This window comes from Sinohyriopsis cumingii, unplaced genomic scaffold (genome assembly GCF_028554795.1).
Source record: "Sinohyriopsis cumingii isolate HCF-2022 unplaced genomic scaffold, ASM2855479v2 utg000624l, whole genome shotgun sequence".
Taxonomy (NCBI): Eukaryota; Metazoa; Mollusca; class Bivalvia; order Unionida; family Unionidae; genus Sinohyriopsis; species Sinohyriopsis cumingii.
Genome location: NW_028315919.1, coordinates 675582 through 703145, shown reverse-complemented (window position 1 = coordinate 703145; position 27564 = coordinate 675582). Strand labels below are relative to the sequence as shown.

At 35.7% G+C, this 27564-nt stretch overlaps 1 long non-coding RNA gene across 4 annotated transcripts; it reads right to left on the bottom strand.

The window, feature by feature from the left end:
- Positions 1-340: 340 nt before the first annotated feature.
- Positions 341-26999, bottom strand: LOC149773574 (uncharacterized). 4 transcript variants are annotated; one of them, XR_016417354.1, is made up of 6 exons: positions 26813-26999; positions 26294-26512; positions 19355-19532; positions 17043-17192; positions 12568-12718; positions 341-8199 (listed from the first exon to the last, which is right to left on the bottom strand). It is a non-coding gene; the product is annotated as an uncharacterized LOC149773574 (long non-coding RNA). The 4 variants fall into 4 exon arrangements; XR_016417355.1 differs by lacking the exon at positions 19355-19532 and having other exon boundaries at positions 26809-26999; XR_016417353.1 differs by lacking the exon at positions 19355-19532 and having other exon boundaries at positions 12568-13923.
- Positions 27000-27564: the final 565 nt, after the last annotated feature.

The window sequence follows — 27564 nt, the reverse complement described above, 5'->3', positions numbered from 1 at the left end:
TGGTAATGCTTTAATATTCTCTGGTCCGTTTTCATAGAACATATGAAAATAAATGTTAGAGAAACATGGGAATAATAATAAACGGGTTTTCTTGCAACAATATTCAGTTCTAAAACAAAAACCTAATTCTAGAACGAGTGTATGCGCCATCAAAGTCAATGGCTTTAGTTAATACAAAACCAGTTACTGACGTCGTTGATTTGGTCAAGTTAGCAGTTTCTGCTTGATCACATGTAACTGAGAACGTCAGAGAGAGAGAGAGAGAGAGAGAGAGAGAGAGAGAGTAAAATACAATCGCTGTGAGTAACAAATAAAAAGAGGAAACAATACATTTTACCTAACACTTACAATTTAATGTTTGATCAAAGCTGTTTTACTAAGGAAATATTTCAAATTGATAGACAGTAGGACTAACCTATTTTAGCCCTCTTTCAGACATAATTGCAACATGGAAAAATTATATTGCACGAAGTACCAATAATTAAATATGCAAATACGATTCATCATGCTAAGTACATGACGTTTTCTCAAATAAGGAAGAAGCATATTGCATCTTAATTTTTTTATTTGAAGTATATCTCTATTTTAGCAAACAAACGAAGTCAAGAAAAATAAACAAAGAACAAATACAGAAGAAAGCATTGTGATTGTATCAGAACTTACAAGTTTTTCTTCTCACGTATAATCCAGTACATTATTGCTAAGTGTTTTATTTACACCTATAATCCAGTACATTATTGCTAAGTGTTTTATTTACACCTATAATCCAGTACATTATTGCTAAGTGTTTTATTTACATCTATAATCCTACATGATTTCTAAGTGTTTTATTTACACCTATAATCCAGTACATTATTGCTAAGTGTTTTATTTACACCTATAATCCAGTACATTATTGCTAAGTGTTTTATTTACACCTATAATCCAGTACATTATTGCTAAGTGTTTTATTTACATCTATAATCCTACATGATTTCTAAGTGCTTTATTTACACCTATAATCAAATACATATTTAATATGTTATTGCCAATATAATCGTTTTGACAAACATGTCACGTGTTTTACAATATATACATTGCGGATCAATCCAATATGACTATTAGAAACAGCAAGAGAGTGAATATATTTTTGTTGATGATATATTGATATGTATATAATTGTTTTCATAATTTTAACAGAGAAAATCTTGCATTGCAATATCTAATTTTGCGAATTTAGAAGGTTCAAACCTGTATCTGCATAATTTTCGAAATCTTTCGACATGTAATTTTTTGTTCTACAAAAAAAACAAACCATAAAAAGCAAGAAAACAGCACAAGCACAAAGAACTATATTATACAAGGCAGTTCGAAATCAACATTTACAATATATATAACTGGTCCGAGTGGCCAAGTGGTCTAATGCCCCGGATGGCCGATTGATCAAAAAGAGCTCGCCTTTACCGATCACTGTCATCTCACCTCTGTTCGCGTGTGTTCGAGTCTCGGACTAGGCCAATGTTGGTATGTGAGAAAGCTTGACAGTAGCTTCCGGTGGGTAGTTTGTCCTTGCCGGGGTTTTCCCGCGTGTTTCCTCCAACAGTTATACTGACAGCCATGTAAAACCTATCTTGCGCTCAGAAATGGCACTAAACCCCAAACAAGAACACTATACATATTGAGTAAGGTAACGGATAAGTAGAAATACATTTAAATAACGTATCAGTTAAGTAAAAACTTTAGTTAAGTATTGTATCAGTTTTGTGCTCCAGAGCTCCACTTAGTATCTTGCAAATTAACCTCCTACATTTTTTGGCTTTGTAAATGGTCCCATCTTAATTCATTATACAATACGTCACTAGCTCCTTTTCTGGTCAAGACCGGTAGTTATTCATCCTGCTTCGAGTTATAGACCTTCTAAGAATTTTTGTTGTTGTTGTTGTTGTTGCATTATTACATTACCAGAAACAATATTAGCATACGTGTACTCCAGTGCAGGACCTAAAAACGCTTGATAAAGATTGTCTAAAGTTTTGAACATTATCAACTGGAATATGTTTCACAGAAGAACCAAATCTTTAAAAATCATTTATACCGACTGTGCAGTATATTTCCACCCGTCTGCTATTGTGTTTATATAATTACCGGTTTATCAACATGTACTCCGAGTTAAGGTTGCACTTTGGAAATGCCAATTCACACAATAACTTTACGGTATACCTAACGTGTATGCATGTTTAAAAGACACGGCCCCCTGGTCAGTCTTGAACAATCTACGGACAGTGACACCCTGCAATTTGCGTACTGACAAGTCCCTATTAAATCGGCCAAATGCTTCCATTAGCTCTACACACGCTAGATTTAACATTCCCGGCACGGGGCAGCCATCATGGTGATGTAAGAGCGCGCTCCCGGCGCGTGCAGACAATAGTGTCAAGGATTTGTCTGCTGTTTTCACAATGGGGTTATGTGAAGAAAAATGAGACATGCAACAGATACCGTAACCCCAATCATAAGGTGCAAATTGTCCCGCTGGGTCAAGTTTACATAGCGTAAAATATCGCATTCCGACAGTCTGACCATTTGTGCATTCAATGCGTTTTTCTCTCCCTCGTTTTGAAGGGAAGTAGCGAAAAGACCGGACATCACGTTTGCTTCATGCACACCTGAACTTCTACGAAAAAGAGAAAATAACTCGATAGCCATCCCACCAAGCAGAAAATCTTCTGAAAGCTGGGGACACATACAACGACGAAAAAAAGATCAGAATTACTTTAAATTAATGTAATTTTACGTCGATTATAAGAGTGTATTTTAAACAAAAAACTAAAAGCCTCACAATCCTGACAGTAATTTTTTTTTGAAAGTTTGAACCAAAAGCATCATCCATTAGGGTAATTGCTAAACTTTTAAATCACTATCAGGAAAATTGATCAAAATATAAACAAATTACTCATGAGGTAAAACCGAATGATTTCAAGTGACCACGGGCAAAATTGTGCGAGATAAAAAAAATTATCAAGCTGGTAGACGAATTTGTCCAATCAAGAATGCTGTTTCGCCATGATAGAATGATATATTTGACGGGTAAACATGTAAAGAAAATAAAATTTGTAAACGTTCTCATGATTGTTTCTCTAGAGAGCAACAGTCACATGTAAATCATTATATTATGAATGAAAAACCGATTCTAACGTTTCAACAACAACAACAACAACAACACACACACACACACACACACACACAGACCTGTCTTGGACTGGCCAATCTGGTAATCTGCCCGACGCAGACGGGCCGCGGAGTTTTATGTGATATTATTATACGTGTCGGGTCGCCACGACGGTTAGCAGACTGGTCTATAATCCAAAGTTTAGGTCCACTTAGACACTGAAAGAGACAAAAGGAACGAAAGAAAGAAGATGGCTGAAGTGTTATGAAGGAAGCAATTATGCCACAGATTGTAAGTGTAGTTAAAGTAATGAAGTGTATCTTGTAACATTTGAAGTTCATTTTGTCTAAATCCTCTCTCAAAATGCATCGCTGGCAACAAACAAACAATACGTGTGCAATTTAGTAGATCAATGAATCAACCGAAGTAATCGATATTGGAAACTGTGACAGTCACTATTCTCTCGAAATTTTGTAATTTGAAAGGCAATTAATAATGCAATTTTTTGCGTCTTCACTTCGTTGACAGAAGACGGTTCAATGCGTATTTTGTATGTTTTGTCAATTTTTAGGTATGTCAATGAAGTAATAATTGAAAACTACTTTTGAAAGCGTCAGTTTGGCGGGCACAGGAAATATGCGGGATATTTTTGTCTAGTTCATGCAGAAAGGCGGTGCCGACTTGCAATAGCAAAAGAAGATGCTATAATTCTAGTTTCAGAGTGAATCGATGTTCACAATGTAATCTGCAATCGCCAGGCATATTTAAAACAACATAAACTCTATAAAATTAGGCTTCAACACTGGAACAAAATCGATCCACAATTAAACAGGAATAGTTTCGTTTATGTTTAGATTGGTATTGTGTCTGAGCGAGAACAGAAGAATAATATATACCATATATACTTACCTCAGTGAGTACGAAGTTTTACAGTGAAATTAAAAGCTGAAATGAGTTAATGGTACTCACTTCCATGTTTGTTTCTTAATTATTTTTGCGGGGTGGTGGATTGTAGTGGGTGTGGAATCTGTTTGTTATTTCTGTACGAGTGTGTGTTTCTAGACGCTTAAATCTGAGAGCTTTCTAAATTGATATAATATGTATGTGCGTGTGTGTGTGTGATATACGCAAGCGCATCCAATCTAATTAAAGCATTTACTTTTTGTGCTGAAAAATTCGGATAGCGGACAGACTTATCAAAAGCATACGATACGAGTTTCTATTTTGAAATCGTCAGCATATTATTTCATTAAAGACGCATGACGCGTGAGCAATGCTATTTTAAAATATATACTGCCATTGTATATGCAGACTTGTTTTAATGCTGGATGAGTCTATAACCACTGCCGAGATAAATAAGAAAAAATAGCTACATAAATATAAATTCATATATATTCTACGAAAGGAAAATATGAGCAAAAACTGCATCCACTCTGTTGTCGTAGTTATTATCTGTATAACAGGCTGGAAAAAATGGTATAATTTCTACTGAATACTGGAATTCAATGTTGTATCTTCTTAAATTCCATCCTGAGAAGATAACCACATACAGCCCGCGTGTGGAGCCAAAACATCAGGCGCGCGTGCATTTAATTAAAACAAGCTATTTTTGTAAGACACGCAATGGTTCCCGGGCTGGATTTAGCCACCGTAACTCTTTCTAATTGGCGTCTGACAGTTGGTAACGTCTTCAGAGCCTCAATGGGATCTTGTGCACAGAAGGGGCAGATCAGAAACCCGGTGCTTGGCAGACAAGTTTTCTGATACCGACCGGTCCAAAACAGATTGATGCCGGGGGCGGACCTCATCGCCGTCTGCTACAATCCCGCCTTCCGCCGATTTAACAAGATTCTGTAACTCGAGTGGATTTCTGATGAATTGTGCGAAATTGAGATAATTTGTACATTGAAATTCGAATGTGTTGCTGGAGGCAGTGCTCCTTACGAGAACACGTGAATGATCGTTACGTTAACAAGATGTGGACTGTCACAGCTGCAGGAGCAGAAATATTACAGGATGCCAACACCAAAAAAGGGCCAGAGGACATAATAAGGTCACCAAAGAAGAAACCACCAACCGCTGCCACGTCTTGGTCAGATAATCCTAAAATTAGAGTCTTTTAAAAATACATAAGAAACAATAACGACAAAAACATGTCAAATCAAGTCGTGCCTTATGTGTGTTTCGACAACTGCATAGAGCCTATGTGGTCTTTAAGTCTTTAAGTTATTTTGAACACACCATCAGGAATCCCAATGCCATGATGAAATGGAAGGCTTGAAATTTGTATGGAACTTAAACTGCAAAGATCTGAATTATTACGAAAACGTATTAGTGAACAATTATTACCTATTACAAAATTATTCTTTTTAATAAAAATAAATTTAGTCGTTAATGAAAGAACGGTGTGTGTGAAATACGCCATGTTACGCTTCGTCATGTTAGAAAGAAAAGTATTAATAAAAAGAAGTATAAGCAATGTGTGTGTGTGTGTGTGTGTGTGTGTGTGTGTGAAAACCGAATTGTTTTTTGTGTAAATTTATGAAACGTTTATTTTTTAGTATCTAAAGATTGAATACCAGAATTGTATTTTTCGATAACAGCTGAATAATTACAATCCAAAATGACATTTACCACAACTTACTATTACAAGGCAATTCTACTATCAAATATTACCCATAAACTGAAACCATTTATCAAATATTACCCATAAACTGAAACCATTTATCAAATATTACCCATAAACTGAAACCATTTATCAAAATAAATTATTATATCACAGTAAGTATGTATTCAATTTGTATTTTATTTCGGTGAAACTGAATATATTCAACCTTTTGCAGCAATGAAAAATTTAGTTGCGGGCCATAAAGGGTAAATTGGTTGCAAGATCCACGAAAAGGCGGCTAATACATGTAAAATATGTATGTTGTTCCAAGAAGAAGAAAAAAACAAGGTACCCATTCAGCCAATGTTTTATTGTTTCCTTGAATGTGCAGTATTTGTTTTATAAATAGAGTTTCGATTTTGATAAATTTAGTTAAGACCAGGCACCTGATCTGATATTATCAATAAATCAATATGTATGCACTTCTATAACAATAAGCATCATACATCATTGGCTGAGCATGCTGGGATAATAACCGGTTACGAGAATCTTTATGTTGCCTGCCATGTGCAAAATACATACGATTATATGGCACCATTCTGGCATATCAATCACGGTTCAGCATTGACAGCCAGGCTGTCAGAAGGCCTTTATTAGGTCAAATTGAGCTTAAAATCGTGGGAAGTGACAGACTAAATTTGATATCAGGAAAAGACAAATGTTATTTGAAGAAATTATGCTTGCAGAAGGACCGTCTAGTTAGTTGTAGACTGTACACACGTTTTCGCCTGAGAATTCGCTCCGGGCAGGTACCCAAACTCAGCACCGCAGCATGAGCTGTGATCAAAAGAAGTCTCTCTCGTTTGATCCTTTATAAACACTCTGCACGTCTGCATGCAGTATTAAAAATGCGGTCCTTATCTTACTTTACCTTACTGATTTATCGTTAAAATATTAAAGTTTGGGAAAAAGATTAGATTGCAGAGTAACAACACACCCTGTTTAGAAAAGGAATCATGCGATCAGGTCAATTGCTGGTGCTTCGTTTGCCCGGGTCGTATGTTTCTTCTTCGTTTAGTTTTATTCGGGTATTCCAATCTTTGTCAGCCTAATACTTCCTTATTTATACCATATAGTGTGCATTGTGAAAGCTGTTACCACGTGTGCCCTAAACCGGTTCATAATATATAAGAGAATCGCAACATGACTGTCATATATAGAATGAAAGACATATCTTAGGTCTGTATGTTTGTTAATGCAAACTAAAAGTATGTGTACAAACGCTGTGCAAGTATAGTGATGCAAGCGCCTTTACTGGTCTTTCACAAAGTAAAACTGCTGTTCTAAACTTTAACATTGCAGTAGCTTTACCAGGTCTGTTCGTTCCCAGTTGTTAAGCAATCTGCACCTTAGTTGTCATGACAGTGCTTCGATACGAAAATTATCGATTACTATAGAGTAGTCTTTTACAATGGCAGACTGGTATTAAAGTTTGTCCAGAGAAACTGATGTTAGATTACCACTAAATGGGATACTACAATATCTTTCCCCAGTACGAGGCGCAGTCAGTGTGACTTAATGTGCGACATTCTGTCAGGTTTTAACTGGATTGCACGTATTGGATGCACTCGTTTCAAAACATCGGCGTACATTGATTTTGCCGAATAAAGCATGGAACTCTGTATGATCGCGGCACTTAATGTTGTCATCGGTACATGTTGAAAGCTTAAAACCGTTTAATAGTATTAATATTACTGAAATGTTACTTACTTTTTACAAATATTTAACTATTATTGCTTTCCTATTTATGTAGGATAAATAGAATCATAAGCAACATTTTGTCAATTTCGGTCAATATTGACTACTATGGAATGAAATTCCATGCGTAACCTTGTAAAGACATGTACGTCGCCATCGGTATATGATCTATAATCATCAAAAATCAGACGATACACTGAGAATATTTGGTAATCAAGACCAATGCAGGTATAGTAAGTTTGACAAGAGTTTGGTATATGAATCAGATCAATGAAATTGCACGCACTTTACAAAAGAGTGATGTTCATTGTTTTTTTAATATATAATTACCAAAAATGTTGAAATTGATTAGGCCATAGTGCTCTGACACAGTTGCTTCCATCCTGGCTACACCTTTACATATGTAAAATGCCGATTGACGGCGCGTGTTCAAAATTGTTCGGAAAGTCCTATTAGCCGCGATAATACAGCGTTGGAGTATACTTCTCGAGCGTTTGTATAATGATATTCCAAGAAATGATGATTGACAAGGAGCGAAATTAATTGAATTATCATCATTTAAAGCTATGCGTAATCAAATTCTCAAAATTGACACCATTAGATGAAATAGTCGGTACCGAACACCTTCATGGCCTGTTTATGTGTGCTTTTGGTGCAGTCTGCTTGGAAACGGACCGATGTTCACCTGAAAAGGAATTATACAACTATTCAACAAGTATAGTATAACTATTTGAAGAAAAGGTGTTGATGTTGATGAAATAATTAACATATTTCCCTTATCAGATCTTAAAATGTGATCTTTAGACTCTTTCCCCGATAAATGAATATCATCCAAAGACAATTCACTGAATCATTCATTCTGATAATATTAGCTTTAGCTCAAAAGTTTCCATACACTCCAGTTGTTGAAAATTTAGCAGTATTATATATATATATATATATATATATATATATATATATATATATATATATATATATATATATATATATATATATATATATATATATATATATATATATATATATTTGCGTACTTACTAACAAAACTACTTAGTTATTTACTTGCTAAGAAACAAACGAATGGTTTTGTTGACTTAGAACTACCATTTGTTGTCATGTTGTTTTTTTACATGATAGTCTTATCGAAATCAGGTTCAGCCTATATTATTTGCTTCCTAAAGACAACGTTTTTTTCTCTTCCATTGCTTGTTAAATACAAAGTGTAAATCGCGTGTAGAAGATACATGTATTAACAATGGATATGTTAATAATACAGCAGAAAAGATTTAATTCAGGCTAATTATAGAAATTAAACATTCTTTTATGTAACAATAATATATTGATATACCTGTTGCAAAAAAAAAAAAAAAAAGCGCGTGTGTGCTTAGTTCTGACCGTGTATATTTGAGATGACTTCAGCGATTTTAAAGGGATGCAATTTTTGGTTTTATGATAGCCGTGTTTTCTATTATTAGCTCCCTTTGCAGTTATGACACTATGAATAGTAAGGAAAAATAACTCAGGTACAATGTATGCCGTTAAGAATTGTTTCCCTTGGAAAGATTGACATTTTGCAATAACTTTATGTCTGGTAAAGATATTCAGTTTGTTGACGGACACAAATATATCACAATAGTAGTTAATCTCTTATAACTCAAGTAAAACTGCACTCAGCGCAGGGCCAGATGTACCGTCGCTTAATGCGATGGCAGATCTGGGTCTATACAGTTTGTAAAGACTAACCAATATACATGAACAGTATAGAAACTGCTCTGCCAGCGATTTTGCAGGACTCGACAAATAATAACAATAATGAGGATTTTGTATAGCGCCTAATCTTTAGAAGTTCTAAGCGCTTTACAACATTAGACAACACACATAAGATATAAAAAACATAAATAATGATATTATTACAAACACAAACACCATTAAATTAGAAAACATAGAAAATAAACATGCTGAGAATATTTAAGGTAGGAAACATTATTATGTCTTTAAGTTTGTTCTTGCAGTCGAAATAAGTGAGTTTTGAGAGCCCTCTTGAATGGTATCACTGTGTCTTTGTGTCTAAGTTCAGTGGACAATTCATTCCACGTTGCTGGGCCCTGGTATGCAAAAGAACGTTGTCCATATTACTTTGTTTTCATAGTGAGAATAATGAGTATACGATTGTCAGAAGAGGAGCGTAAGTATCTTGCTGGTGTTTATACATGGGTGAGGTCGGATAGATATGTTGGACTAGAGTCCGTCAGTGAAACGTAGCACAGAGAACAAATTTTGTGTTTGATTCTGGATCGAATGGATAGCCAGTGTAGGGTACAGAGCAGCGGGGAGGTGTGCTCTGATCGTGGTACTCTAAGTATGATCCGAGAAACTGTGTTTTGAACACTTTGAAGTTTTTGGAGTAGATATTGAGATGAACCAGAAAGAACTGAGTTACAATAGTCCAGCCTTGAAAGTACTAATGAACACACAGGTGTTTTAGTGGCATCAGCTGAAAGATATTTGCGAATGGAGCTGATGCGTCTCAGCTCAAGATATGCAGCCTTGCATATGTTCATGACATGTTGGTGCAATACGAGAGTACTGTCCAGAGTAACACCTAGGTTTCGTACTGATTGTGTGAATTTAATGTTGGTGTTGCTGATATTTATTGTTTGATGTAAAGTATGTTAATGAGAAAGTCTTTGTGTTATAATCAGAATGGCCTCAGTTTTATCATCATTCATCTGCAGCTTGTTACATGTCATCCATGATTTGACATCAGAAATGCACCTCTCTACACCTTGGATGGTAGCATCAATTTCAGTTGGGTGGCTAGATTTGTATATTTGGGTGTCATCAGCGTACAATTGGTGAGACACTGGATGATGATCTATAACACTTGAGAGCGGCTGAGTGTATAGAATGAAGACAACAGATCCAAGAACAGACCCTTGTGGAACACTACAACATAGATCAGCTGGGCTGGAGTGTATTCCATTTGCAGATACAATTTGTGTCCTGTTGACCAAGTAGGACTTGAACCACAGTTAGGCTGTATCATGAATGCCAAATACATGCTGGAGACGGTGAAGTAATATATCATGGTCTATTGTGTCAAATGCTGCAGATAAATCAAGGAGGGTGAGGACTGTAATCTTTCCGCGACCCAAAGCAGAGAGAATGTCATGGACTACTTTTAGAAGAGTAGTTTCAGTACTGTGGCAAGGGCGATATGCAGATTGTTTTTGCTAAAAAGACTGAATTCAGATGGGATACAAGCTGGGATAGAACAACCTTTACTAAGATTTTTTTTATATGAATGGGAGATTAGAAACTGGGCGGTAGTTCTTTAATCGTTATGGTCTAGTGTTGGTTTCTTCAGCAGAGGCTTTACAATGGCAGTTTTGAAAAATGATGGGAATTCCCCGGATGAGAGAGAGGTATTAATAACATCAGTTAGTGAAGGCAATACTGGATCTAAGCACTCAAGCAGCAGTGATGTTGGAATTGGATCAAGTTCACATGACTTTGGTGCACTCTTCATCACGATTGTACGTACGAAACCCATAGAGACATGTTCAAATGCTGTTAATGGTTGCCGCTCAAATTCTGTATCCCAACTGTATGGTAACGACGACTCAATTGAAATTGTGGTGTCGCTGCATGGACTATATCTGTGACATTCTTCTTAGCGGCTTCATAGATTTGCTTAAGAATAGTGAGTTTGGTGGAAAGCCAAAGCCTTTCAGCTTTACGGAGGTCTCTTTTAGCAGTGCGATGCTGGTCCCTAACACTGCTATACCATGGAGAACACTTTTGAATTGATACTCTGCACTTGGTAGCTGGGGCATGTTTGTCAAGCAATGAACGCAGACAGTTATCAAGTTGTTCTGCGGTAGGACGTAAGCAAGTTGTTAGGTTTTCTTGAATGTCATGCATTAGTTTCTATTTATCATACAAAGGTTTCTCTTAGTAGCAGATAAAGGTGGAGGGTTAGGGACTGATACGCCAAGATGGCATATAATGCAGATGTGATCTGATGCAAGTTCATGGGATACCAGGGAGGACCGTAGAATGTTATCATCAGGTCTATGAAGAATCCAGTCTAAAATGTGACCTTGTTTATGGGTAGGTTGGTTAACTGACTGTTTGAGGTTGAAAACATTAATGGAATCTATGAGTTTTGATGTGTTTGGGTTTCCGGGACAGTCAAAGTGAAAGTTGAAATCTCCAAGAATATTTAGGTTACCACCTATCGAATGTCCATACTCCAGGAGATTCGGAAACTGCTCCAAAAAGAGAGATTCAGTCAGCTTGTTTTTTTCTACTAGGTGGGCGGTATAGGCAGAAAAAATGGACTGACCTTTACTCCAGTGTGAGTGTGGTTTGGGCTAGTTCAAACGATGTGTGGTCGAAATTAAATGTTGTGGTGTAAATACTCGGGTATGGGCGGTATATCGAATTTCTTCACTATAAGGAAAAGCCACCTTTTGTTTAGTTTAAACATACTGCATTGCCTTACTAAAGAATCAGTTGGGGTTGTGATAAAAGTTGTTTAGCATAGGAACAGCCTTCTCCCTATAAAAAGACATTTGACAAGAGAGAGAGAGAGAGAGAGAGAGAGAGAGAGAGAGAGAGAGAGAGAGGGAGAGAGAGAGATGACTAGTAAGGAATTTCGGCGATGGCTAGGTACCGTATTGACTCTCTTATAAGTCGAGTCAGGATCTAAATAACAAAGACCTCATCAGCAGTCATGAATAATTATCATTAGTTTCTCGTTTTATTCTTTAAAGATAGAACTCATCTGAAACAGCATTTGCAGTCCTAGGCACTCATTTTTATTAGTAAGAACAAAGAGACTATTGAGAATACTTCTTCGCCGTCTGCAAATTAAAGCAAAGTGACATGTTTCGTGATCTGCGCCCTCCCCCCCCCCCCCGCTAATCATCGTAACCCAGCAGGACATAGAACACAATTAATTTAACTATATGTTGTCTACATTTGTTTCTCAGTACTGGCCTTTCCACTGTGTGACAATCAATACAAATCATATGTTAATCTAAAGTACCTTCAAAGATGACTTCACGGTGAAGTTCTCGTCAAAGGTTGACCTGCTCTTTTTTTGTGATGCTGGACTGTCAACATAGCAGCATGTAAACAGAACACAGATTTCACTTCCGGATCATCACCAAGGTCTTATTACTCACTGTGCACTGTCGCTGAAATACACACAGACAACAACACCCTGAGCTGATATTCTCAAGAACAAACAATTACCTTTAAATCCCTACCAAAAAAGCATAAATAAAACTCTTCTATCACCACCAAAATGAGAGAGAGGGGAAAATGTTCTAAAAATAGACTAGAACTACATTCGTGGGTACTGAACTGGAAGTATTAATTGCGACCCGATTCCTGGCAGGGTTAGACAATTTTACCTCCATGGACAAAACTTCCATCCGTGATCAAATCAATGTCTCTTAAATACAGCTGCAAAATTTTAAGGAATTTCATCCATGAATAGGACAGTTACAGGCTTTTAGCTGACACCACTGTAACACAAGCACAAGCCAATTCCAAATGGCCGAATTTCAAAAATGCACAAAACTTAAAGTTTAATTGTGATTTTGCCAATCAAGATAAACACTTCAAATAAACTGTAATTAGTTTTAAGTTCTAACACCAATCTGGAAATTACTAGAAATTAAATTTGACTGTTTAACTTTCTTAGAAAATTCAATTTTAAAAAATGATACATATTTTGATATGAAAATTTAAATTTAACTTAAATTTTAATGAAATTTTAAAACCTGAAGTTGACAACTTATGTTCTATGGCAAAGTCTCTCCATTCCTTTGTCATAAACATCAATGGTTTTCCTTATCAGGTGTGAAGCAATTAAACCAGAGCTTGTCAATGAAAGGTAACACCTGAAATCTGGAGGCATCTAAATACGCAAGCTAGGTCTTAAACCAAGTACATGATATCATTTCCACCCATGAATGGGAGGAGTCTTCAGATGTTAGGCTTCCAGTAGTATTGAAGAGTTGGTGAAGTTCTCTGAAACCAAACTAGCATTCCTTCTCCTAGTTATATAAGTGAGAGAGAGAGGATAATTCTTGTATTTTACATGCAGTTATTGTAACCGAAACCATGAAAGGGTACAAGAAGAGGAAGACAAGTATTTTTAAACCTGGATATATTCCACATAACAAAGGAGTCACATATCTGACTGATGATACTCTACTAAGTTTCAGTGCTGCATCTGTTTCAGTGACCAGAGGAACTGATGCAGACAAGTTCTCTCTCATATCAGTGACAAAGCCAACAAATGGAGGTCTCAAGTCAGTTCAGGGACCAGACTGTAATGGCACACCTGGGTCTGCAAAAAATTCTACGACCATCATCCAAAGCAAAACTGGACCTGAAAGATACAAATTTGAATGAGCACGATGGGACACGTATGATCTGTATGAAAAGAAATGTTGAAATGTGGAATGATATAATTCATCGCCATGGTAATCAAATCAACACATGTGGCCGACCATAGTTCCAAATTGCTAATGAAATAAAATGGGGACTTGCTTGGAAGCATACTATCATGTGTAAAAACTGCAGCTTTAAGTCACCAGAGTATAAGTTGTATGAGGAGATAAAAACAAATAAACCTGGCCTAAATCCTGCTGCTGTAAATATGATGTTTCAAGCTGGACTACAAGACACACCAATGGGCAACACCAGGGCTAGATACTTGCTTGCAGCCACTGACATTCCGCCACCTAGCAGAACATCTATGCAAAGGTCCTCCAACCTTGTAGGCAAAGCAACTGTGGAACTCAATGAAATGGACGCGACAGACAAGCTGAAACTAGTCAGACAAGTTAATGTTATGCTTGGTGTTCAGCATTCTGAGCAAATAAATGTTGTTTTTGATGCAAGATACAATGCCATTAGCTTTGGACATGAAAAGAAACCTGGTCAAAGTTCATTACAAGCTGTTGGAATTGCCTACGAAACTGTTACAGAGAAGCAATACATTGTGGGAACTACAGTAGAAAACAAGCTGTGTTGGACTGGAGCATGGCTCAAGGGGAAAGGTTTTGATGTGCAATGTCCATGAGGCCATGTTGACTGCACAGCAAATCTGTCACCAGTTGCACCACATTCAGAGTATGAAATGGCAAGAGAAATGGGAAACAAGTTTGTGCTGCAAGAGATTCTCATGAGACATGCAACAACAGATGGAGATGCACAGGCTGCTGCTGGCTTCCAAAATGCTTACACCATTCTGCATCCAATGTGGAAAGTAGAAAGACTGTCGGATCCCATCCATTTGGGTCGTTTACAGTTCAAACGGTGTAATTCTGCAATATTTAGTGAAAACATGTTTCCAGGAATAAGAACAAGAGAAGGAAAAAGGCTCAAACAGAAAATTGTCAGCTAAGACATTAAAGCACGTTGCGGTTTGATCTTCAAGCAAATGATGGAGGACAATAGGGGTGATGTTGCAAAAATTAAATGTCAACTTCTCCAAGTACTGGATGCCACTCTGCGCTGTTATTCAGGGAACTGTTCAAAATGCCGGCATTATTCAAAGGTCTGTGGGGGAGGAAGTACTAACAGCTGGTGGATGCGATCAGCATACCCGGGTCCTCATCAAGTGATTCATCTCAACATGACAGAAAATGATAAGAATATCCTGCTAGAAGTTCTGAAAATGAAACTCTCCTGTGATGTTGTAGAAAGACTGTGAATGAACACAAACACACAGAAATGTGAGGCGGTGAACAGATCAATCAGTGTTTCATTACGTAAAAATGTGAACTATTCCAGAAACTTTGAGGCAAGAGTGCATTCAACAATACACAGACTCAATAACAGCCTGGGATCATCACTGAAAATAAAAGTGACACACTTGGGAGGTAAACATTCAACAAGGACTCTGAGATCACTGGAGACAATGGATAAAGACTGCACTTATCATCAGTTGTATCAAAAGCATCCACAAACCAGGAAACGTATTCTAGCAAGACGAGGAAATATGATGCAGGCCCATCTGAGGTACAGGACACAGCAAGGCAATAGGAAGTCTGACTACTGCAAAGGACTGCTAGATACCAAGGGCGATCACTCCTATGCAAAGGTTTAGCAGGAGCCAATGGACACTGCAGAAAGAAAAAGTTATCTTAATTCCATGTGTAAAATGAAAGTGCTCAAAGACACCATGAAGAACACGTTGTACAGAAGGAAAAACTGTAGTGGGGAAATCCATAGGTAACACAATGCATGTTATGTGCAGTTGTGTTACTTACTACCACCTGATGAGACCTATGGAGAGGTCGAAACAGTTTTCTCTGAATATGAAGACACAAATAAAGAAATTAAAAAGCAATATAAATAAAGTTTAAAAAATTCAAAATTAAAATAACATGACATGACAAAACATGACTTACTAGACTAGCTGAATGAATGAATGAATGAATGAATGAATGAATGAATGAATGAATGAATGAAATGAAATGAAATGAATGAATGAATGAATGAATGAATGAATGAATGAAATGAAGGAAGGAAGGAAGGGAGGGAGGGATGAATGTATTTAAGAAAGCACTGTCATACCAGCATGGTCTACTTAAATAAAGGCCACACTCTTTCCTTTCTCCTTGTTACTCAACACATCCATCCATCCATCCTTCCTTCCATGTCAGACATAAATTGATATGGATGTGGGTGGGTGTAAAAGATATATCATGATACCTGAATTTATTCCATATTACAATTTCAACTTTAACATGCTGTCTGGATAGTCACCATGGCCAATGCAATTGCCATAACCTTTGCAATACTGCCTATTATTGTTAACGGAATGACGCTCTAGAATCAGATGATCCACATTCACACACAAACTATTATGGCATAAATGGGATGCATCTAGCTCCTTTGGTATAGTCAGACTTCTCAACTTCACCATCAGTGCCAGTCTGTGAACATGTTTTTTCTTCCATGTGTTTGTCACAGGATCCTTATATGACAATAGGCCATATAATCCATTGGCTGTTAAATTTCCTGTCCATATTTTACAAACACTAGTATGTGCTATTACAGAATTTAATGAGATTTTCGCTGACAGGCTTTGAAAAAAATCCTCCATTGCAACTTCTATATGGTGTAGGAATACATTGCAGCTAATAATAATGAGTGTCATCTCCAACAGATACCATTTCTGTGAATTTATATGGGAAAATTAATTTTTAAATATTTAAATTTTTAAAATTAATTTTTAAAATATTTTAATTTAAAAAATTTAATTTTAATTATATATTAAATTTTCTGATTGCTACAGTCAGTATACACATGGTGCGAAAATCTCATGTGTCTATCGTTAATAATAAATTTTTTATAGCGATTTAAAGTTGAATCAATGCTGCCCTGACAGGACATAGAACACAATTATTTTTACTTTATGTTCTCTACATTTGTTTCTCAGTACTGACCTTTCCACTGTGTGACAATCAATACAAATCATATGTTAATCTAAAATACCTTCAAAGATGACTTCACGGTGAAGTTCTCGTCAAAGGTTGACCTGCTCTTTTTTGAGATGCTGGACTGTCAACATAGCAGCATGTAAACAGAACACAGATTTCACTTCCGGATCATCACCAAGGTCTTATTACTCACTGTGCACTGTCGCTGAAATACACACAGACAACAACACCCTGAGCTGATATTCTCAAGAATAAACAATTACCTTTAAATCCCTACCAAAAAAGCATAAATAAAACTCTTCTATCACCACCAAAATGAGAGAGGGAAAAATGTTCTAAAAATAGACTAGAACTACATTCGTGGGTACTGAACTGGAAGCGTTAATTGCGACCCGATTCCAGCAGCATATTCAGCATATAGAATACGTTCCAAACATGGTCGAGTGACCTAAAGCGGTCACCGTTACGGATCATAGCCTCTCGCCTTTGTCCGCATGGATTTGAGTCTCGGGTTCTACCAATGTGGGTATGTCAGAAAGCTTGCCAGTAGCTTATCGTGGGCTTGTGGTTCTTTCGGGGGTTTTCCCGGGTTATCCCTCCAACATTTATACTGGTCACCATGTATAGTCTATATTGTGCTGAAAATGGCGTTAAACCCTACAACAACAGCAACATTCCAAACGTGTTCCACATATATAATGAAGTACTTTACTCATCATTTAATATCCAATTTTACGCCAAGTTTCTACTGTTACGTGTTTAGGCTCGAATAAACAGTAACACAGAAAGAGTAGAACATCAAGCTTTTTAATATTTAACAAACAATTTATTTTCCTGGAAAATTCTGTAAAAATGAAAAAAAGAGAATAACTTACGGTTTCAAGAATCAAATCCAAAAATAATCTAAGAATAATCCACGAATTAAATTACAAAAGTCCTAGCAATAAATGTTCTAATAATTTCAAGTTCGAATCCTGATGGAAAATCTAAGATGGATGATGATGACGTACGCTGTAGTCAGTACTGTGCTTATCTACAGTTCCTTATAGAAATACAAATAATGGCACTCCGGTGTTGGAAATCCAAATTAAATTTGTAAGCAATGTCTTTCCAAAATTTCTGTGTGAGCACTCCTCAAAATATTTCCAGAGAATAAAGAATTAATCCTTTTGAAATCCAAATGATCTGAAGACAATTAACTCAAAATCGGGCAACAACAAAGAAAAAACTTGATACCAAGTGTAAAAGCCCAAAAAGATGGAGAGAGAGATCTCTCTCTAAAACAAAGGTTATATTGTATCATAAGACGCAGTTTCGAAATTCCCCCAAGTTGCGAAATCAGAGGGGGTGTCACGTGATCATGTTTATATCACGTACACAGAATATGGCCTTGATTAGAACAATAATTTTCTCTAAGAAATAAAAAAAAATGTTGTTTACATCTTAAGCCCAAAGCCCCATCATGACCATGACAACAACCAATTATTTTAAAATAAAATAGAACTGTGATTACTAATTTTGAATCAAGGTCAGCATCCAGGCCAACACTGGTGTTTATGAAAAGAATGATTCAGGTCAACCAATTTTCTGGAAAAATATCATCTACAGTGAATGAATTTACACTATAATAGCAAATAATAGAATACAAAATTTAAAACTGACAAACAATTAAATTAATATATATATATATATATATATATATATATATATATATATATATATATATATATATATATATATATATATATATATATATATATATATATATATATATATATATATATATATATATATATATATATATATATATTAAATCAGATATACGTTGAATTTTATATCGTCTACTTTAGTTCATTTGAAAGCTACATTACCGGTGCGTCACACGGTGAAATAAGCTACACTGAAATCTCATTGGTGGTTATTGCTTGTTACGGTCCCGGTTAAATAGTAACTATCAATCATAAACTTAATGTACTTATTCCCTGCATGAAAAACAGGAACTACGAGTAAAACAACAGAGAAACTTCGAGCAAAAGTCATTGATATGTAAGGTACTTAAACAGAGATGCTGTCGGGGTGTGCGATTACTTGAATCGTGCAAAATTTGCACGAATTCGCCCATTTACGGAACTGTGATGCACGCGAACTTAAGCAAACTAGTTGAAAGTCACGCAGATGAAAATGCAGAGATATTTAAACAGTGAATGAACTTGCTGATGGAATAAATAAAATTAGCACAGAATCGGTTATGGGTCAGCTTTCAAACCACTCAAGTTTATTACCGTGTGTATAAATTTAAAAACGAAATTATAGAATAGTACTGTGTGTTTTCAGTAGTTTTCCTTCTTCACTGATAAATACACGTACCTCTGGCCGCAGCAGTCTTTTGCATCTACATGAAGTACAATGGAATAGATTTTGTTGGTATACATCCTCATTCTCGTGCCTGGATTTTATATAGATGAAATTTTCTTTGCACGAGGAAATTGATTTACTTCTTCTTTTTAAAGATAACATCGTAATGTCTTCCAAGTTTAAATGAGACCTGAAATTGGTAGTAAGATGTTTTCAAAGCATTCATGACGTACAAAAGCAAAGGGCCTGGTGGCTAAAATGAGTTAAATGGAGTCACCTTTACATGGACTAAAACTCTGAAGAAAACTCACTGACTACCAACAGGTAGTCCGTTTGAAAGTCTTTTTACTTGCTTGTTATCGATGAGAATTGCATATAAATATATGATAACTATATTCTATCTGTAATTTGCATACTGGAAATACAACCAGCATGTCAACATACATCAAGATGCACCACCCACCTTCCAATAAGGAACGGCCCATCTAGTTCATATGCTTATCGATATATATCGTATCGCATGCTGCGTATCGTGAATGGTATTGATAAGCGGCAAATGCGTATCGTTTCACCCCTACCAATTACTAAGGGGTTAATCACAGAAGGATCAGCACTCTTGTTTCAGTTTTTTTTACTGATTGTTTTCCACCATTCGCTGGCCAGTTTGAAAATATATGTATGTTAATGGTTATGGAGCGTCTTGTAGACACTTAGTACCATAAAAGGTGAGAGGGTATATATTCGACCAGAACCGAAGCCAAAAGGTTTAGTGCTACCTTATTGACCACTATCAATCTTGCCTGGTGAGATCACCTAGTGATATCTGCGATTACATATTCGGCAATAGATATGGCTTTACCCCACCCCCATCTCACCAATACCGCCAACGCTCTTGTCATCAAAGCTTTTACGACCATTTTACTTTATTAATAACCTCTTAAAGAATTACAAAACCAAGATAAAATACGAAGTTTCTGAGATCTGTTATTCAACGTTTATCTTGCGTGTTCGTGTTTTTTTGGTTGGGTTTTTTTTTTTTTTTGTAAAAATGTAAAATTACGATTTGTGAATTTAAACTAATATATAATATTTCAACATTCTTTTCTTGATTTGTGATTGTTGAGATCACAACTGAAATAGTTCTACATGGTTGATTAAACACTTTCATATAGACATTCTAAATGGCAAATGTACCATTATTGCAAATCCTCTTAATTTTCACAGCAGTATATATAAGCATGGGCCAAAATTATTGTGTGAACCTAATACAATTTTTGCTTGATTCTTAAAAAATATTAACGTGAACGACTCTCGTGGTTTGGCTGCCTGTATGTTTGGTACTGCATGATGTTTTGTGTCGGTATTCAAGGTCACAGCTACTAAATAAAAACGTTTACCGGTGACTGGAGCTCATTACCATAGAACAGAGACGCACCTGTGCAATGATACACACGCTGAAATATCGTGTATTAACTGAGTTCCCTATATTTTTCAATAAATCATCAAATTGAATATACATATATTGTAAGACTTGTGTGATATTTAAAAAACAGTACAGCAAAATAGTCATATCACGTGTGAGCGGCGATGGCTAGTTAATGAACCCACGAGAAACACACGGTCTATATACTTCATTTGAAGCTTATAGTCTATCAGTGACAACTAACAAACAAAAAAATTGATGTGATATATTGTTGTGGTCAGATTGCCATGGAGACAAGCGTTGGCAATGTGAATGTCGTTTGTTTAATTTATCAAAACTTCTGTTTGCAAGATCCATAAAGGCTTTTTTAGACTTACATTTAAACAAATACTTTAAATAGCTTTAAAGAAGCAAATCTGAGTTGATAATTTGAATAGAGTAAACTAACAAGATTGTTTTGTGTGTTGCCTTGTTTGCGCTGGTAAAGAAAAACAAAGTCAATAAAATATCAGTCTTTTCCATTAAATGGCTCCTACATTTTATCGTATCTTTCTTCGTTCATTGCATGTAAAGTCATCTTTATATGAAAGGTTTTTCTGCGATAAAGCCTAGTTACTCTTATAGACAATGACCTATGTGTCACATTTCGTTAATTGTTTAAAGACATTGCATTAGTTTTCATTTTTCTAACACGATTGTCTGTATCGGATAACACGATAGAAGCACTTTCAAAAAGCATAACTCTTGCATGTGATTTCGAAGGATTTGATTTCGTGCATGTATTACACCAGTCTTCGTTGCCTTCGCAAGGACACAAATATCTGCATTTCCAATGTTGCTGACCTCATCTGTAGTGTTTACTGCAGGCACATATTAATTAGATCATCAAATATTTTAGCTACCATGAACATTTCAAAATAAACAGGAACAAGACGATATTTTTTGTGTAATCAACTTTACCGATACTTCATTTAAGCTTTTATGTCCTAATTCAATCGTACCCTCATGGTCAGATTAAACTATCTCATTATTACCTCCAGGTGTAGAAAGACCAATAAAATTCTCATCAGTGTCCATCATCTTTCTCAGTACGGGTTTCTTTCTAATGCCAACGAGTACGGAAGTTGAGTCACAGCCTATCAAAGCACGAGCCGCGGGGAGGATCTGACATTTTACAGGAAGTAATGATTGGCAAATTGCATGAATAAGTATGTATTATCACAGATCCCCTAATATTTGTCACTATTCCTGTTCGTATCCATATTTTAGCATGTAGCATCTTCTAGAAGAAATGCACTGCAAGCAACAAAACGTAGGTATTTGGTGACTGAATCCGACCCTCTACCTCTTCTGGTCCGAATTCTTAGTTCACATGCACCGCATGATGTAGCTAGCATCTGAGTATCGGCCTTGATTACTTTTAATATCGACCTTGAGTCCCCTGCGAAAGGAGAGTTAATGAATAAGATTTTATACGTTCTAACAGTGCTCGTCTCGTCTTGTATTAACTTCTCTTGTCATATCAAACTGCTTATTGATTATATTGAAACCAAAGTAGTATAATTAGAATCAAAGCCAGTTTGAATATGTATAAGGTTTATATTTTACACGTAAAAATTGGAGGCTTAAATGCAAAAAATGATGTTTTCATTATACAAGTTCAATCCTAAAGTGATTCGAACAAAAATATTCTTAGTTAATATTGCTAGAATCAAGAAATTAAGCCTGCTGTCTAGTAACACATTTTCCATTTGTTGCCGTTTAAAATGTATAACTTGATGAGAAACATTAAATATAAAAATGTCGATTTCTGAATTCAACATGATAATTTAGATAGTAGAGAAAACAAGCTTTCGATGAGGTATGTTACGAGTGTGTGACCAATAAGTAAATGTTTTGAGTGTGTGACCCATGAGTGAGTGTTTTTGTGTGACCTATGTGTGCGTGTTGTATGTGATCCATGAGTGGGTACTGTGATTGTGTGACCCATGAGTGAGTGATGCATGCGACCCATGACTGAGTGTTGTGTGGGACCCATGAGTGCATTAAAATTAAAATGTAAGAAGATTTTTATAAGGCAATAGCTTACTTAGTGTATTTCACTGTTTTTCAGTATTACTATTAAAATCAGTTATAAATGAACTGACAACAGTGGTGAAAGCGGTTTACCTTGTTTCACGCCAATATCATTTTAAAAATTATATATGTCAAAAGTATATTAGAAACAAGGGAAGGGGATCGTAAATTTTTTTAATATAAATACAGTATCTTTTAATCATGAAAATATAGACTTAATGCCATCTCGTGTTTGGGAAAATTACAAAGAAAATCAACTATGTAAGTATAACGCTGACGAATAGATTCTTTATTTTATTTTACTGTAATTGTTTTGTATTTTTCTTAGGTTAAAGTGATCTTAGACAAAGAATCCAACAGATTTGCTCGAAACAAAGAAGAATTTCTTTTGAAACAAAACACCCACTGCATACCTAACGTAAACATTTTCCTCCTTCACCGAAACAATTGACAAGTGACACGTCTCATTGTCTGAATAAATTTCGTCCAATTTCCACAGCATTTATGATCTTGACTCAGATGATATACAGCTCGCATTTGAACTTTGCATATATGTTTGCATTTATGTACATATATGTAAAACCTTCTCTAGGTAAGCATTAATTTGACATATACAAATGAAAATCCATGGCTAATAATGTAACGGTCCATGACGGCTCGCCACGTTGCCATAGTGATGTAACCTTTATAACCTTGAAAATGTACATGGGTTCTTTGTTACAAATAAATATTTATTTTCTATTCACTTTAATGAATGCTGTGCATAAAAACATCAAAAGTATGATCACATACTGCTATCAATTGTATCCAAGCAAATTGTGTATTTTCGTTTTGTTTTGTTTTTTCTTTGCTGGGTAATATTCAACCCTAAGGTGGCTGATCAGCCGATTGAAGAAGTACAATCTGCAAGACTCATCATTTAAAAAATGCATTAATTTGTTGGTATAATGGAAAGAGTTGTGATGAAGGCAATGTACACATACGATGATGGATTGGACAAGTGGGAAAATGCTCGGGGCAAGTTCTAAACTTGAGAAGCCTACCTCTGGCAGTTCATGTATGACATACAGCTCTAGACAAAAGTTACAAACGGGAAGAAATAGTATAACTTGTTGAAGTAACTCTTGTTTTCATATCTAGTATTTATAGATTTGGGTTATACATATAGAGCTTTCATGTTTACAAAGCAATGTTGTAAATCTTTGAATCTCTCGAGAAAAAATGATCTCCATCTTAGAATTTGCCTTAAATAATTGCTATGCTCACATATACAATTCTGTTTATTATGCAAGTCACGAGAAACACGTATTCTGACCTCAGTGTTTCATTGCCGAGAAAATAATAAAGTTTTGTATATTGTTACTTTGCTGTACGATTTAATATGCTGCATCAAACGTAATATTTAGTAACCTTGACGTCATAACAAGCAAAACGTCACAGCGTGTACAGTGTGAACATTGAAGTGTTGATGCAAAAAATGTACATAGAGAAACCACTCCCAAATTAGTTCAAGTTATTCTAGAAAACCCGTCATATAACCGATAATTCCGTAGTGAATATTTTTAGTATTTTGCTGAGTCAAATTATGCCAGAAAACGGTGAGGATAACTCACCAAATGTTTTTAATAAATGATGATGATAAACTCTTGGAAACCCCCCCCAATCTAAATTAAGGAAGTCGGGTGTAACTCTGCCATTATGGTATGGCCCCTTGGTATAACGAGATGAGAGAAAGCTTACGCCAGGTGTGTGTGTGTGTGTGTGTGTGATTTTGATTTTTAACGTAGCTTTAACAATTTTTCTTTCATATCGCTACGATGTCTGCAATGTGGCAGTTTATAGTGATGTCTAGCACATGGGCATCATTCAGCAGACACGTAGCATGATGTCCCACCCAGTCACATTATCCTGACACCAGGCCGACCAGTCCTAACACTAACCTCTTAATGCTGAGCACAAAGCGAGGCAGCTGTTAGTACCATTTTTGTAAGTCTCTGGTATGACTCTGCCGGGGATCGAACCCACGACCTCCCGCTTTCGAGGCGGACGCTCTAACCACGCCAGATGTAGAAATAAATTCACAAAGTAACTTAAGCTAGCTGCAGCTCACCACAAACGGCCATGCAAATTAAGGGCAATCGCTAAAGATGACAGGGGTGAGGGTAGTAAGAGTGACAGGGAGAGTAATGTTCTAATATCAAAGATAAAGTCGTTAAATAGCCAAATAACCAAAAATGATTATCAGAGCCTCGATGGAGATTCATAGATCTCGACAGGATTGACCTATGTTGACCTGACCAACCATTTTACATCTCCCTGAACATTACTAGTTCTGGATCTTAACGACCACACCTCGACAGGAGGAATCCTCTGTTCAACATTTTCTGACTAGAACTTTTCAAAAAGTAATATTTTGATGCACGGTAAGCGAAAACTCAGCTTTGTGACTAACTGATTTAAAGTTAATTAATACCAGAGCGCACAAGTTCCTGTTTTTCCACTATATTCTGGTTCGGATTCTATTGTATCTCACAAAGGTTAATCAGCATTCTATTTTGTGATACATTCACAAACACGGACAGAAAATGAATTATTCCTATGGGTTTGTGTTGAAATAGAGCTGGGGAACACTAAGGTGCTATCAATAACAATAACTGACAACAAATCTATAAACCTCATGCAACACTCGGTCAGCTATACAATTGGACCTACTAGGAGTAAGTTATCAACATTGTTCTGAGAAACATTCAATGACTTCACATTCAAATTATTATTATTATTATTATTATTATTATTATTATTATTATTATTAAGTAGTAGTGTTAATATTATTATTAATATTACTTTGACTGAATGGTAATAGTTATTATTATTATTAAGAAGTATTAATATTATTATTATTATTATCATTGTTATTATTATTGATATTACTTAGACTGAATAGTAATATTTATTATTATTGCTATTATTATTATTATTATTATTATTGTTATTATTATCATTATTATTACTACTACTTCGACTGAACGGTAATATTTATTATTATTATTATTATTATTTCTACTGAACGGTTACATGTATTATTATTATTAAATTATACTATTATTATTATTATTATTATTATTACTTCGACTGAACGGATATAACTATTATTATTATATTTATTATAAGGTCTGCAAGATACCTTTCACTTGACCTCACAAGCTTATGATATGTAACATGGCATGCAAATGGATTGCTTAAGAACATTTTTAAAGCAAAATATCACTGATTTTTAAAGATGAAGTAATACATATTCTGAACTTTTGTTCTTATCTGCATCCAATGTTTCAGGGCTTACTGTTTGACCTTGCATAAACTTACTATAAGAAAACCTTTTCTCTGCATGAAAACGTGTTCAAAGGACTCGTGAAATAACCGACTACCCGCAAAATAAAAATGTAAAGGTTTACCTTATGTTCGGGTACTACTTTATCTGGAATTTGTACTAAGTAAAACTGTTCCCATAGCCTGAACGCACAAAACATTCAAACCGGTCCTGGCACAGACGCTGACAAGTACGTATATACCCTCCAACAGAATTCTGCATAGGACATTTGGCCTTTAACTCTGTAGCAGCCAATGGAACATTTCTGGAAGCACACGCTCATAGAGGCAACCGTAATTACCTGCTGATAAATTAATTTATGTGATGAACACAAGTAGATTAATAAGATTTTTTAGCTAAATAAACGTATTCATATCCAGATTGTCAAATTTTGAAATATTGATTTTTAGTTTTAATATACTAGAACCTGTATGTGATCGCTAAGTGAGATAACTAATGAAGTGTTCCAAAATGATACTGATAGATATGCAGGAAGCTACGTCGTCGATTCGTGTAATAAAAATATAAATTTAAACAGTTTAAAGAATTATATTTTTAATTCATTTATATGAAAACATGAAATATGAAGTGGAATCATACCAACCATCGCTAGGCACCAGGGCTGTCGCAAGTTTTCTCTGGACCAAACGACGCCCCGTACGTTCGTCGCCTTCGGCTCCCTAACTCGGTAAAATATAAATCATCACTCGGAACAAAAAGACCGTAAACTACACGAAATGGCGCACCTGCTCTCTATGACGGCTCTGCTTGGCACTAGATACTTGTATGTATTCCTGAAAAATGTGGTAGAATTGTCCGTAATGTTGACAACACCTACCCATCTCTGCTTTAACACTGAACGCTCGTTTGCTAGCATTTTACATGCCTTGACAGCTTGCCCGTCACAATTTGTTGAAATTATGACAATTCGTTTATAGGTTGTGTTGTTCAATATTTTGTATATATCTCACAGTAATTAAGTATATATACTGGCACAATTACTTTGTCTAATTTACCCTTGAAATTCGATTTAAAGTCAGACGTTTAGTATCTGTTACTGGTAAAGCAATTTGCTTTAATTTCGTATTTTTTTGTATGGAATGTTTGCTTGCAGTATTTAGCAATTTCTGTGAAGCATTTAGAGAGGCAGCGAAACATGCCAATTTCTGTACAACATTTAGTGAGGCAGCTAGACACGCCTTGTTAAATGCAAGAGTGGGACAAGAGCAGCCTCATTCACTTTTTTCTGATTTTACGATAGATAAACTATTCATCAGCTGATTAATGCATATCAGGAAGAAGAAAAAAGAGGAAACAACTCCCTCTTTCCTTACTCATTAACAGATATTAAGTCAA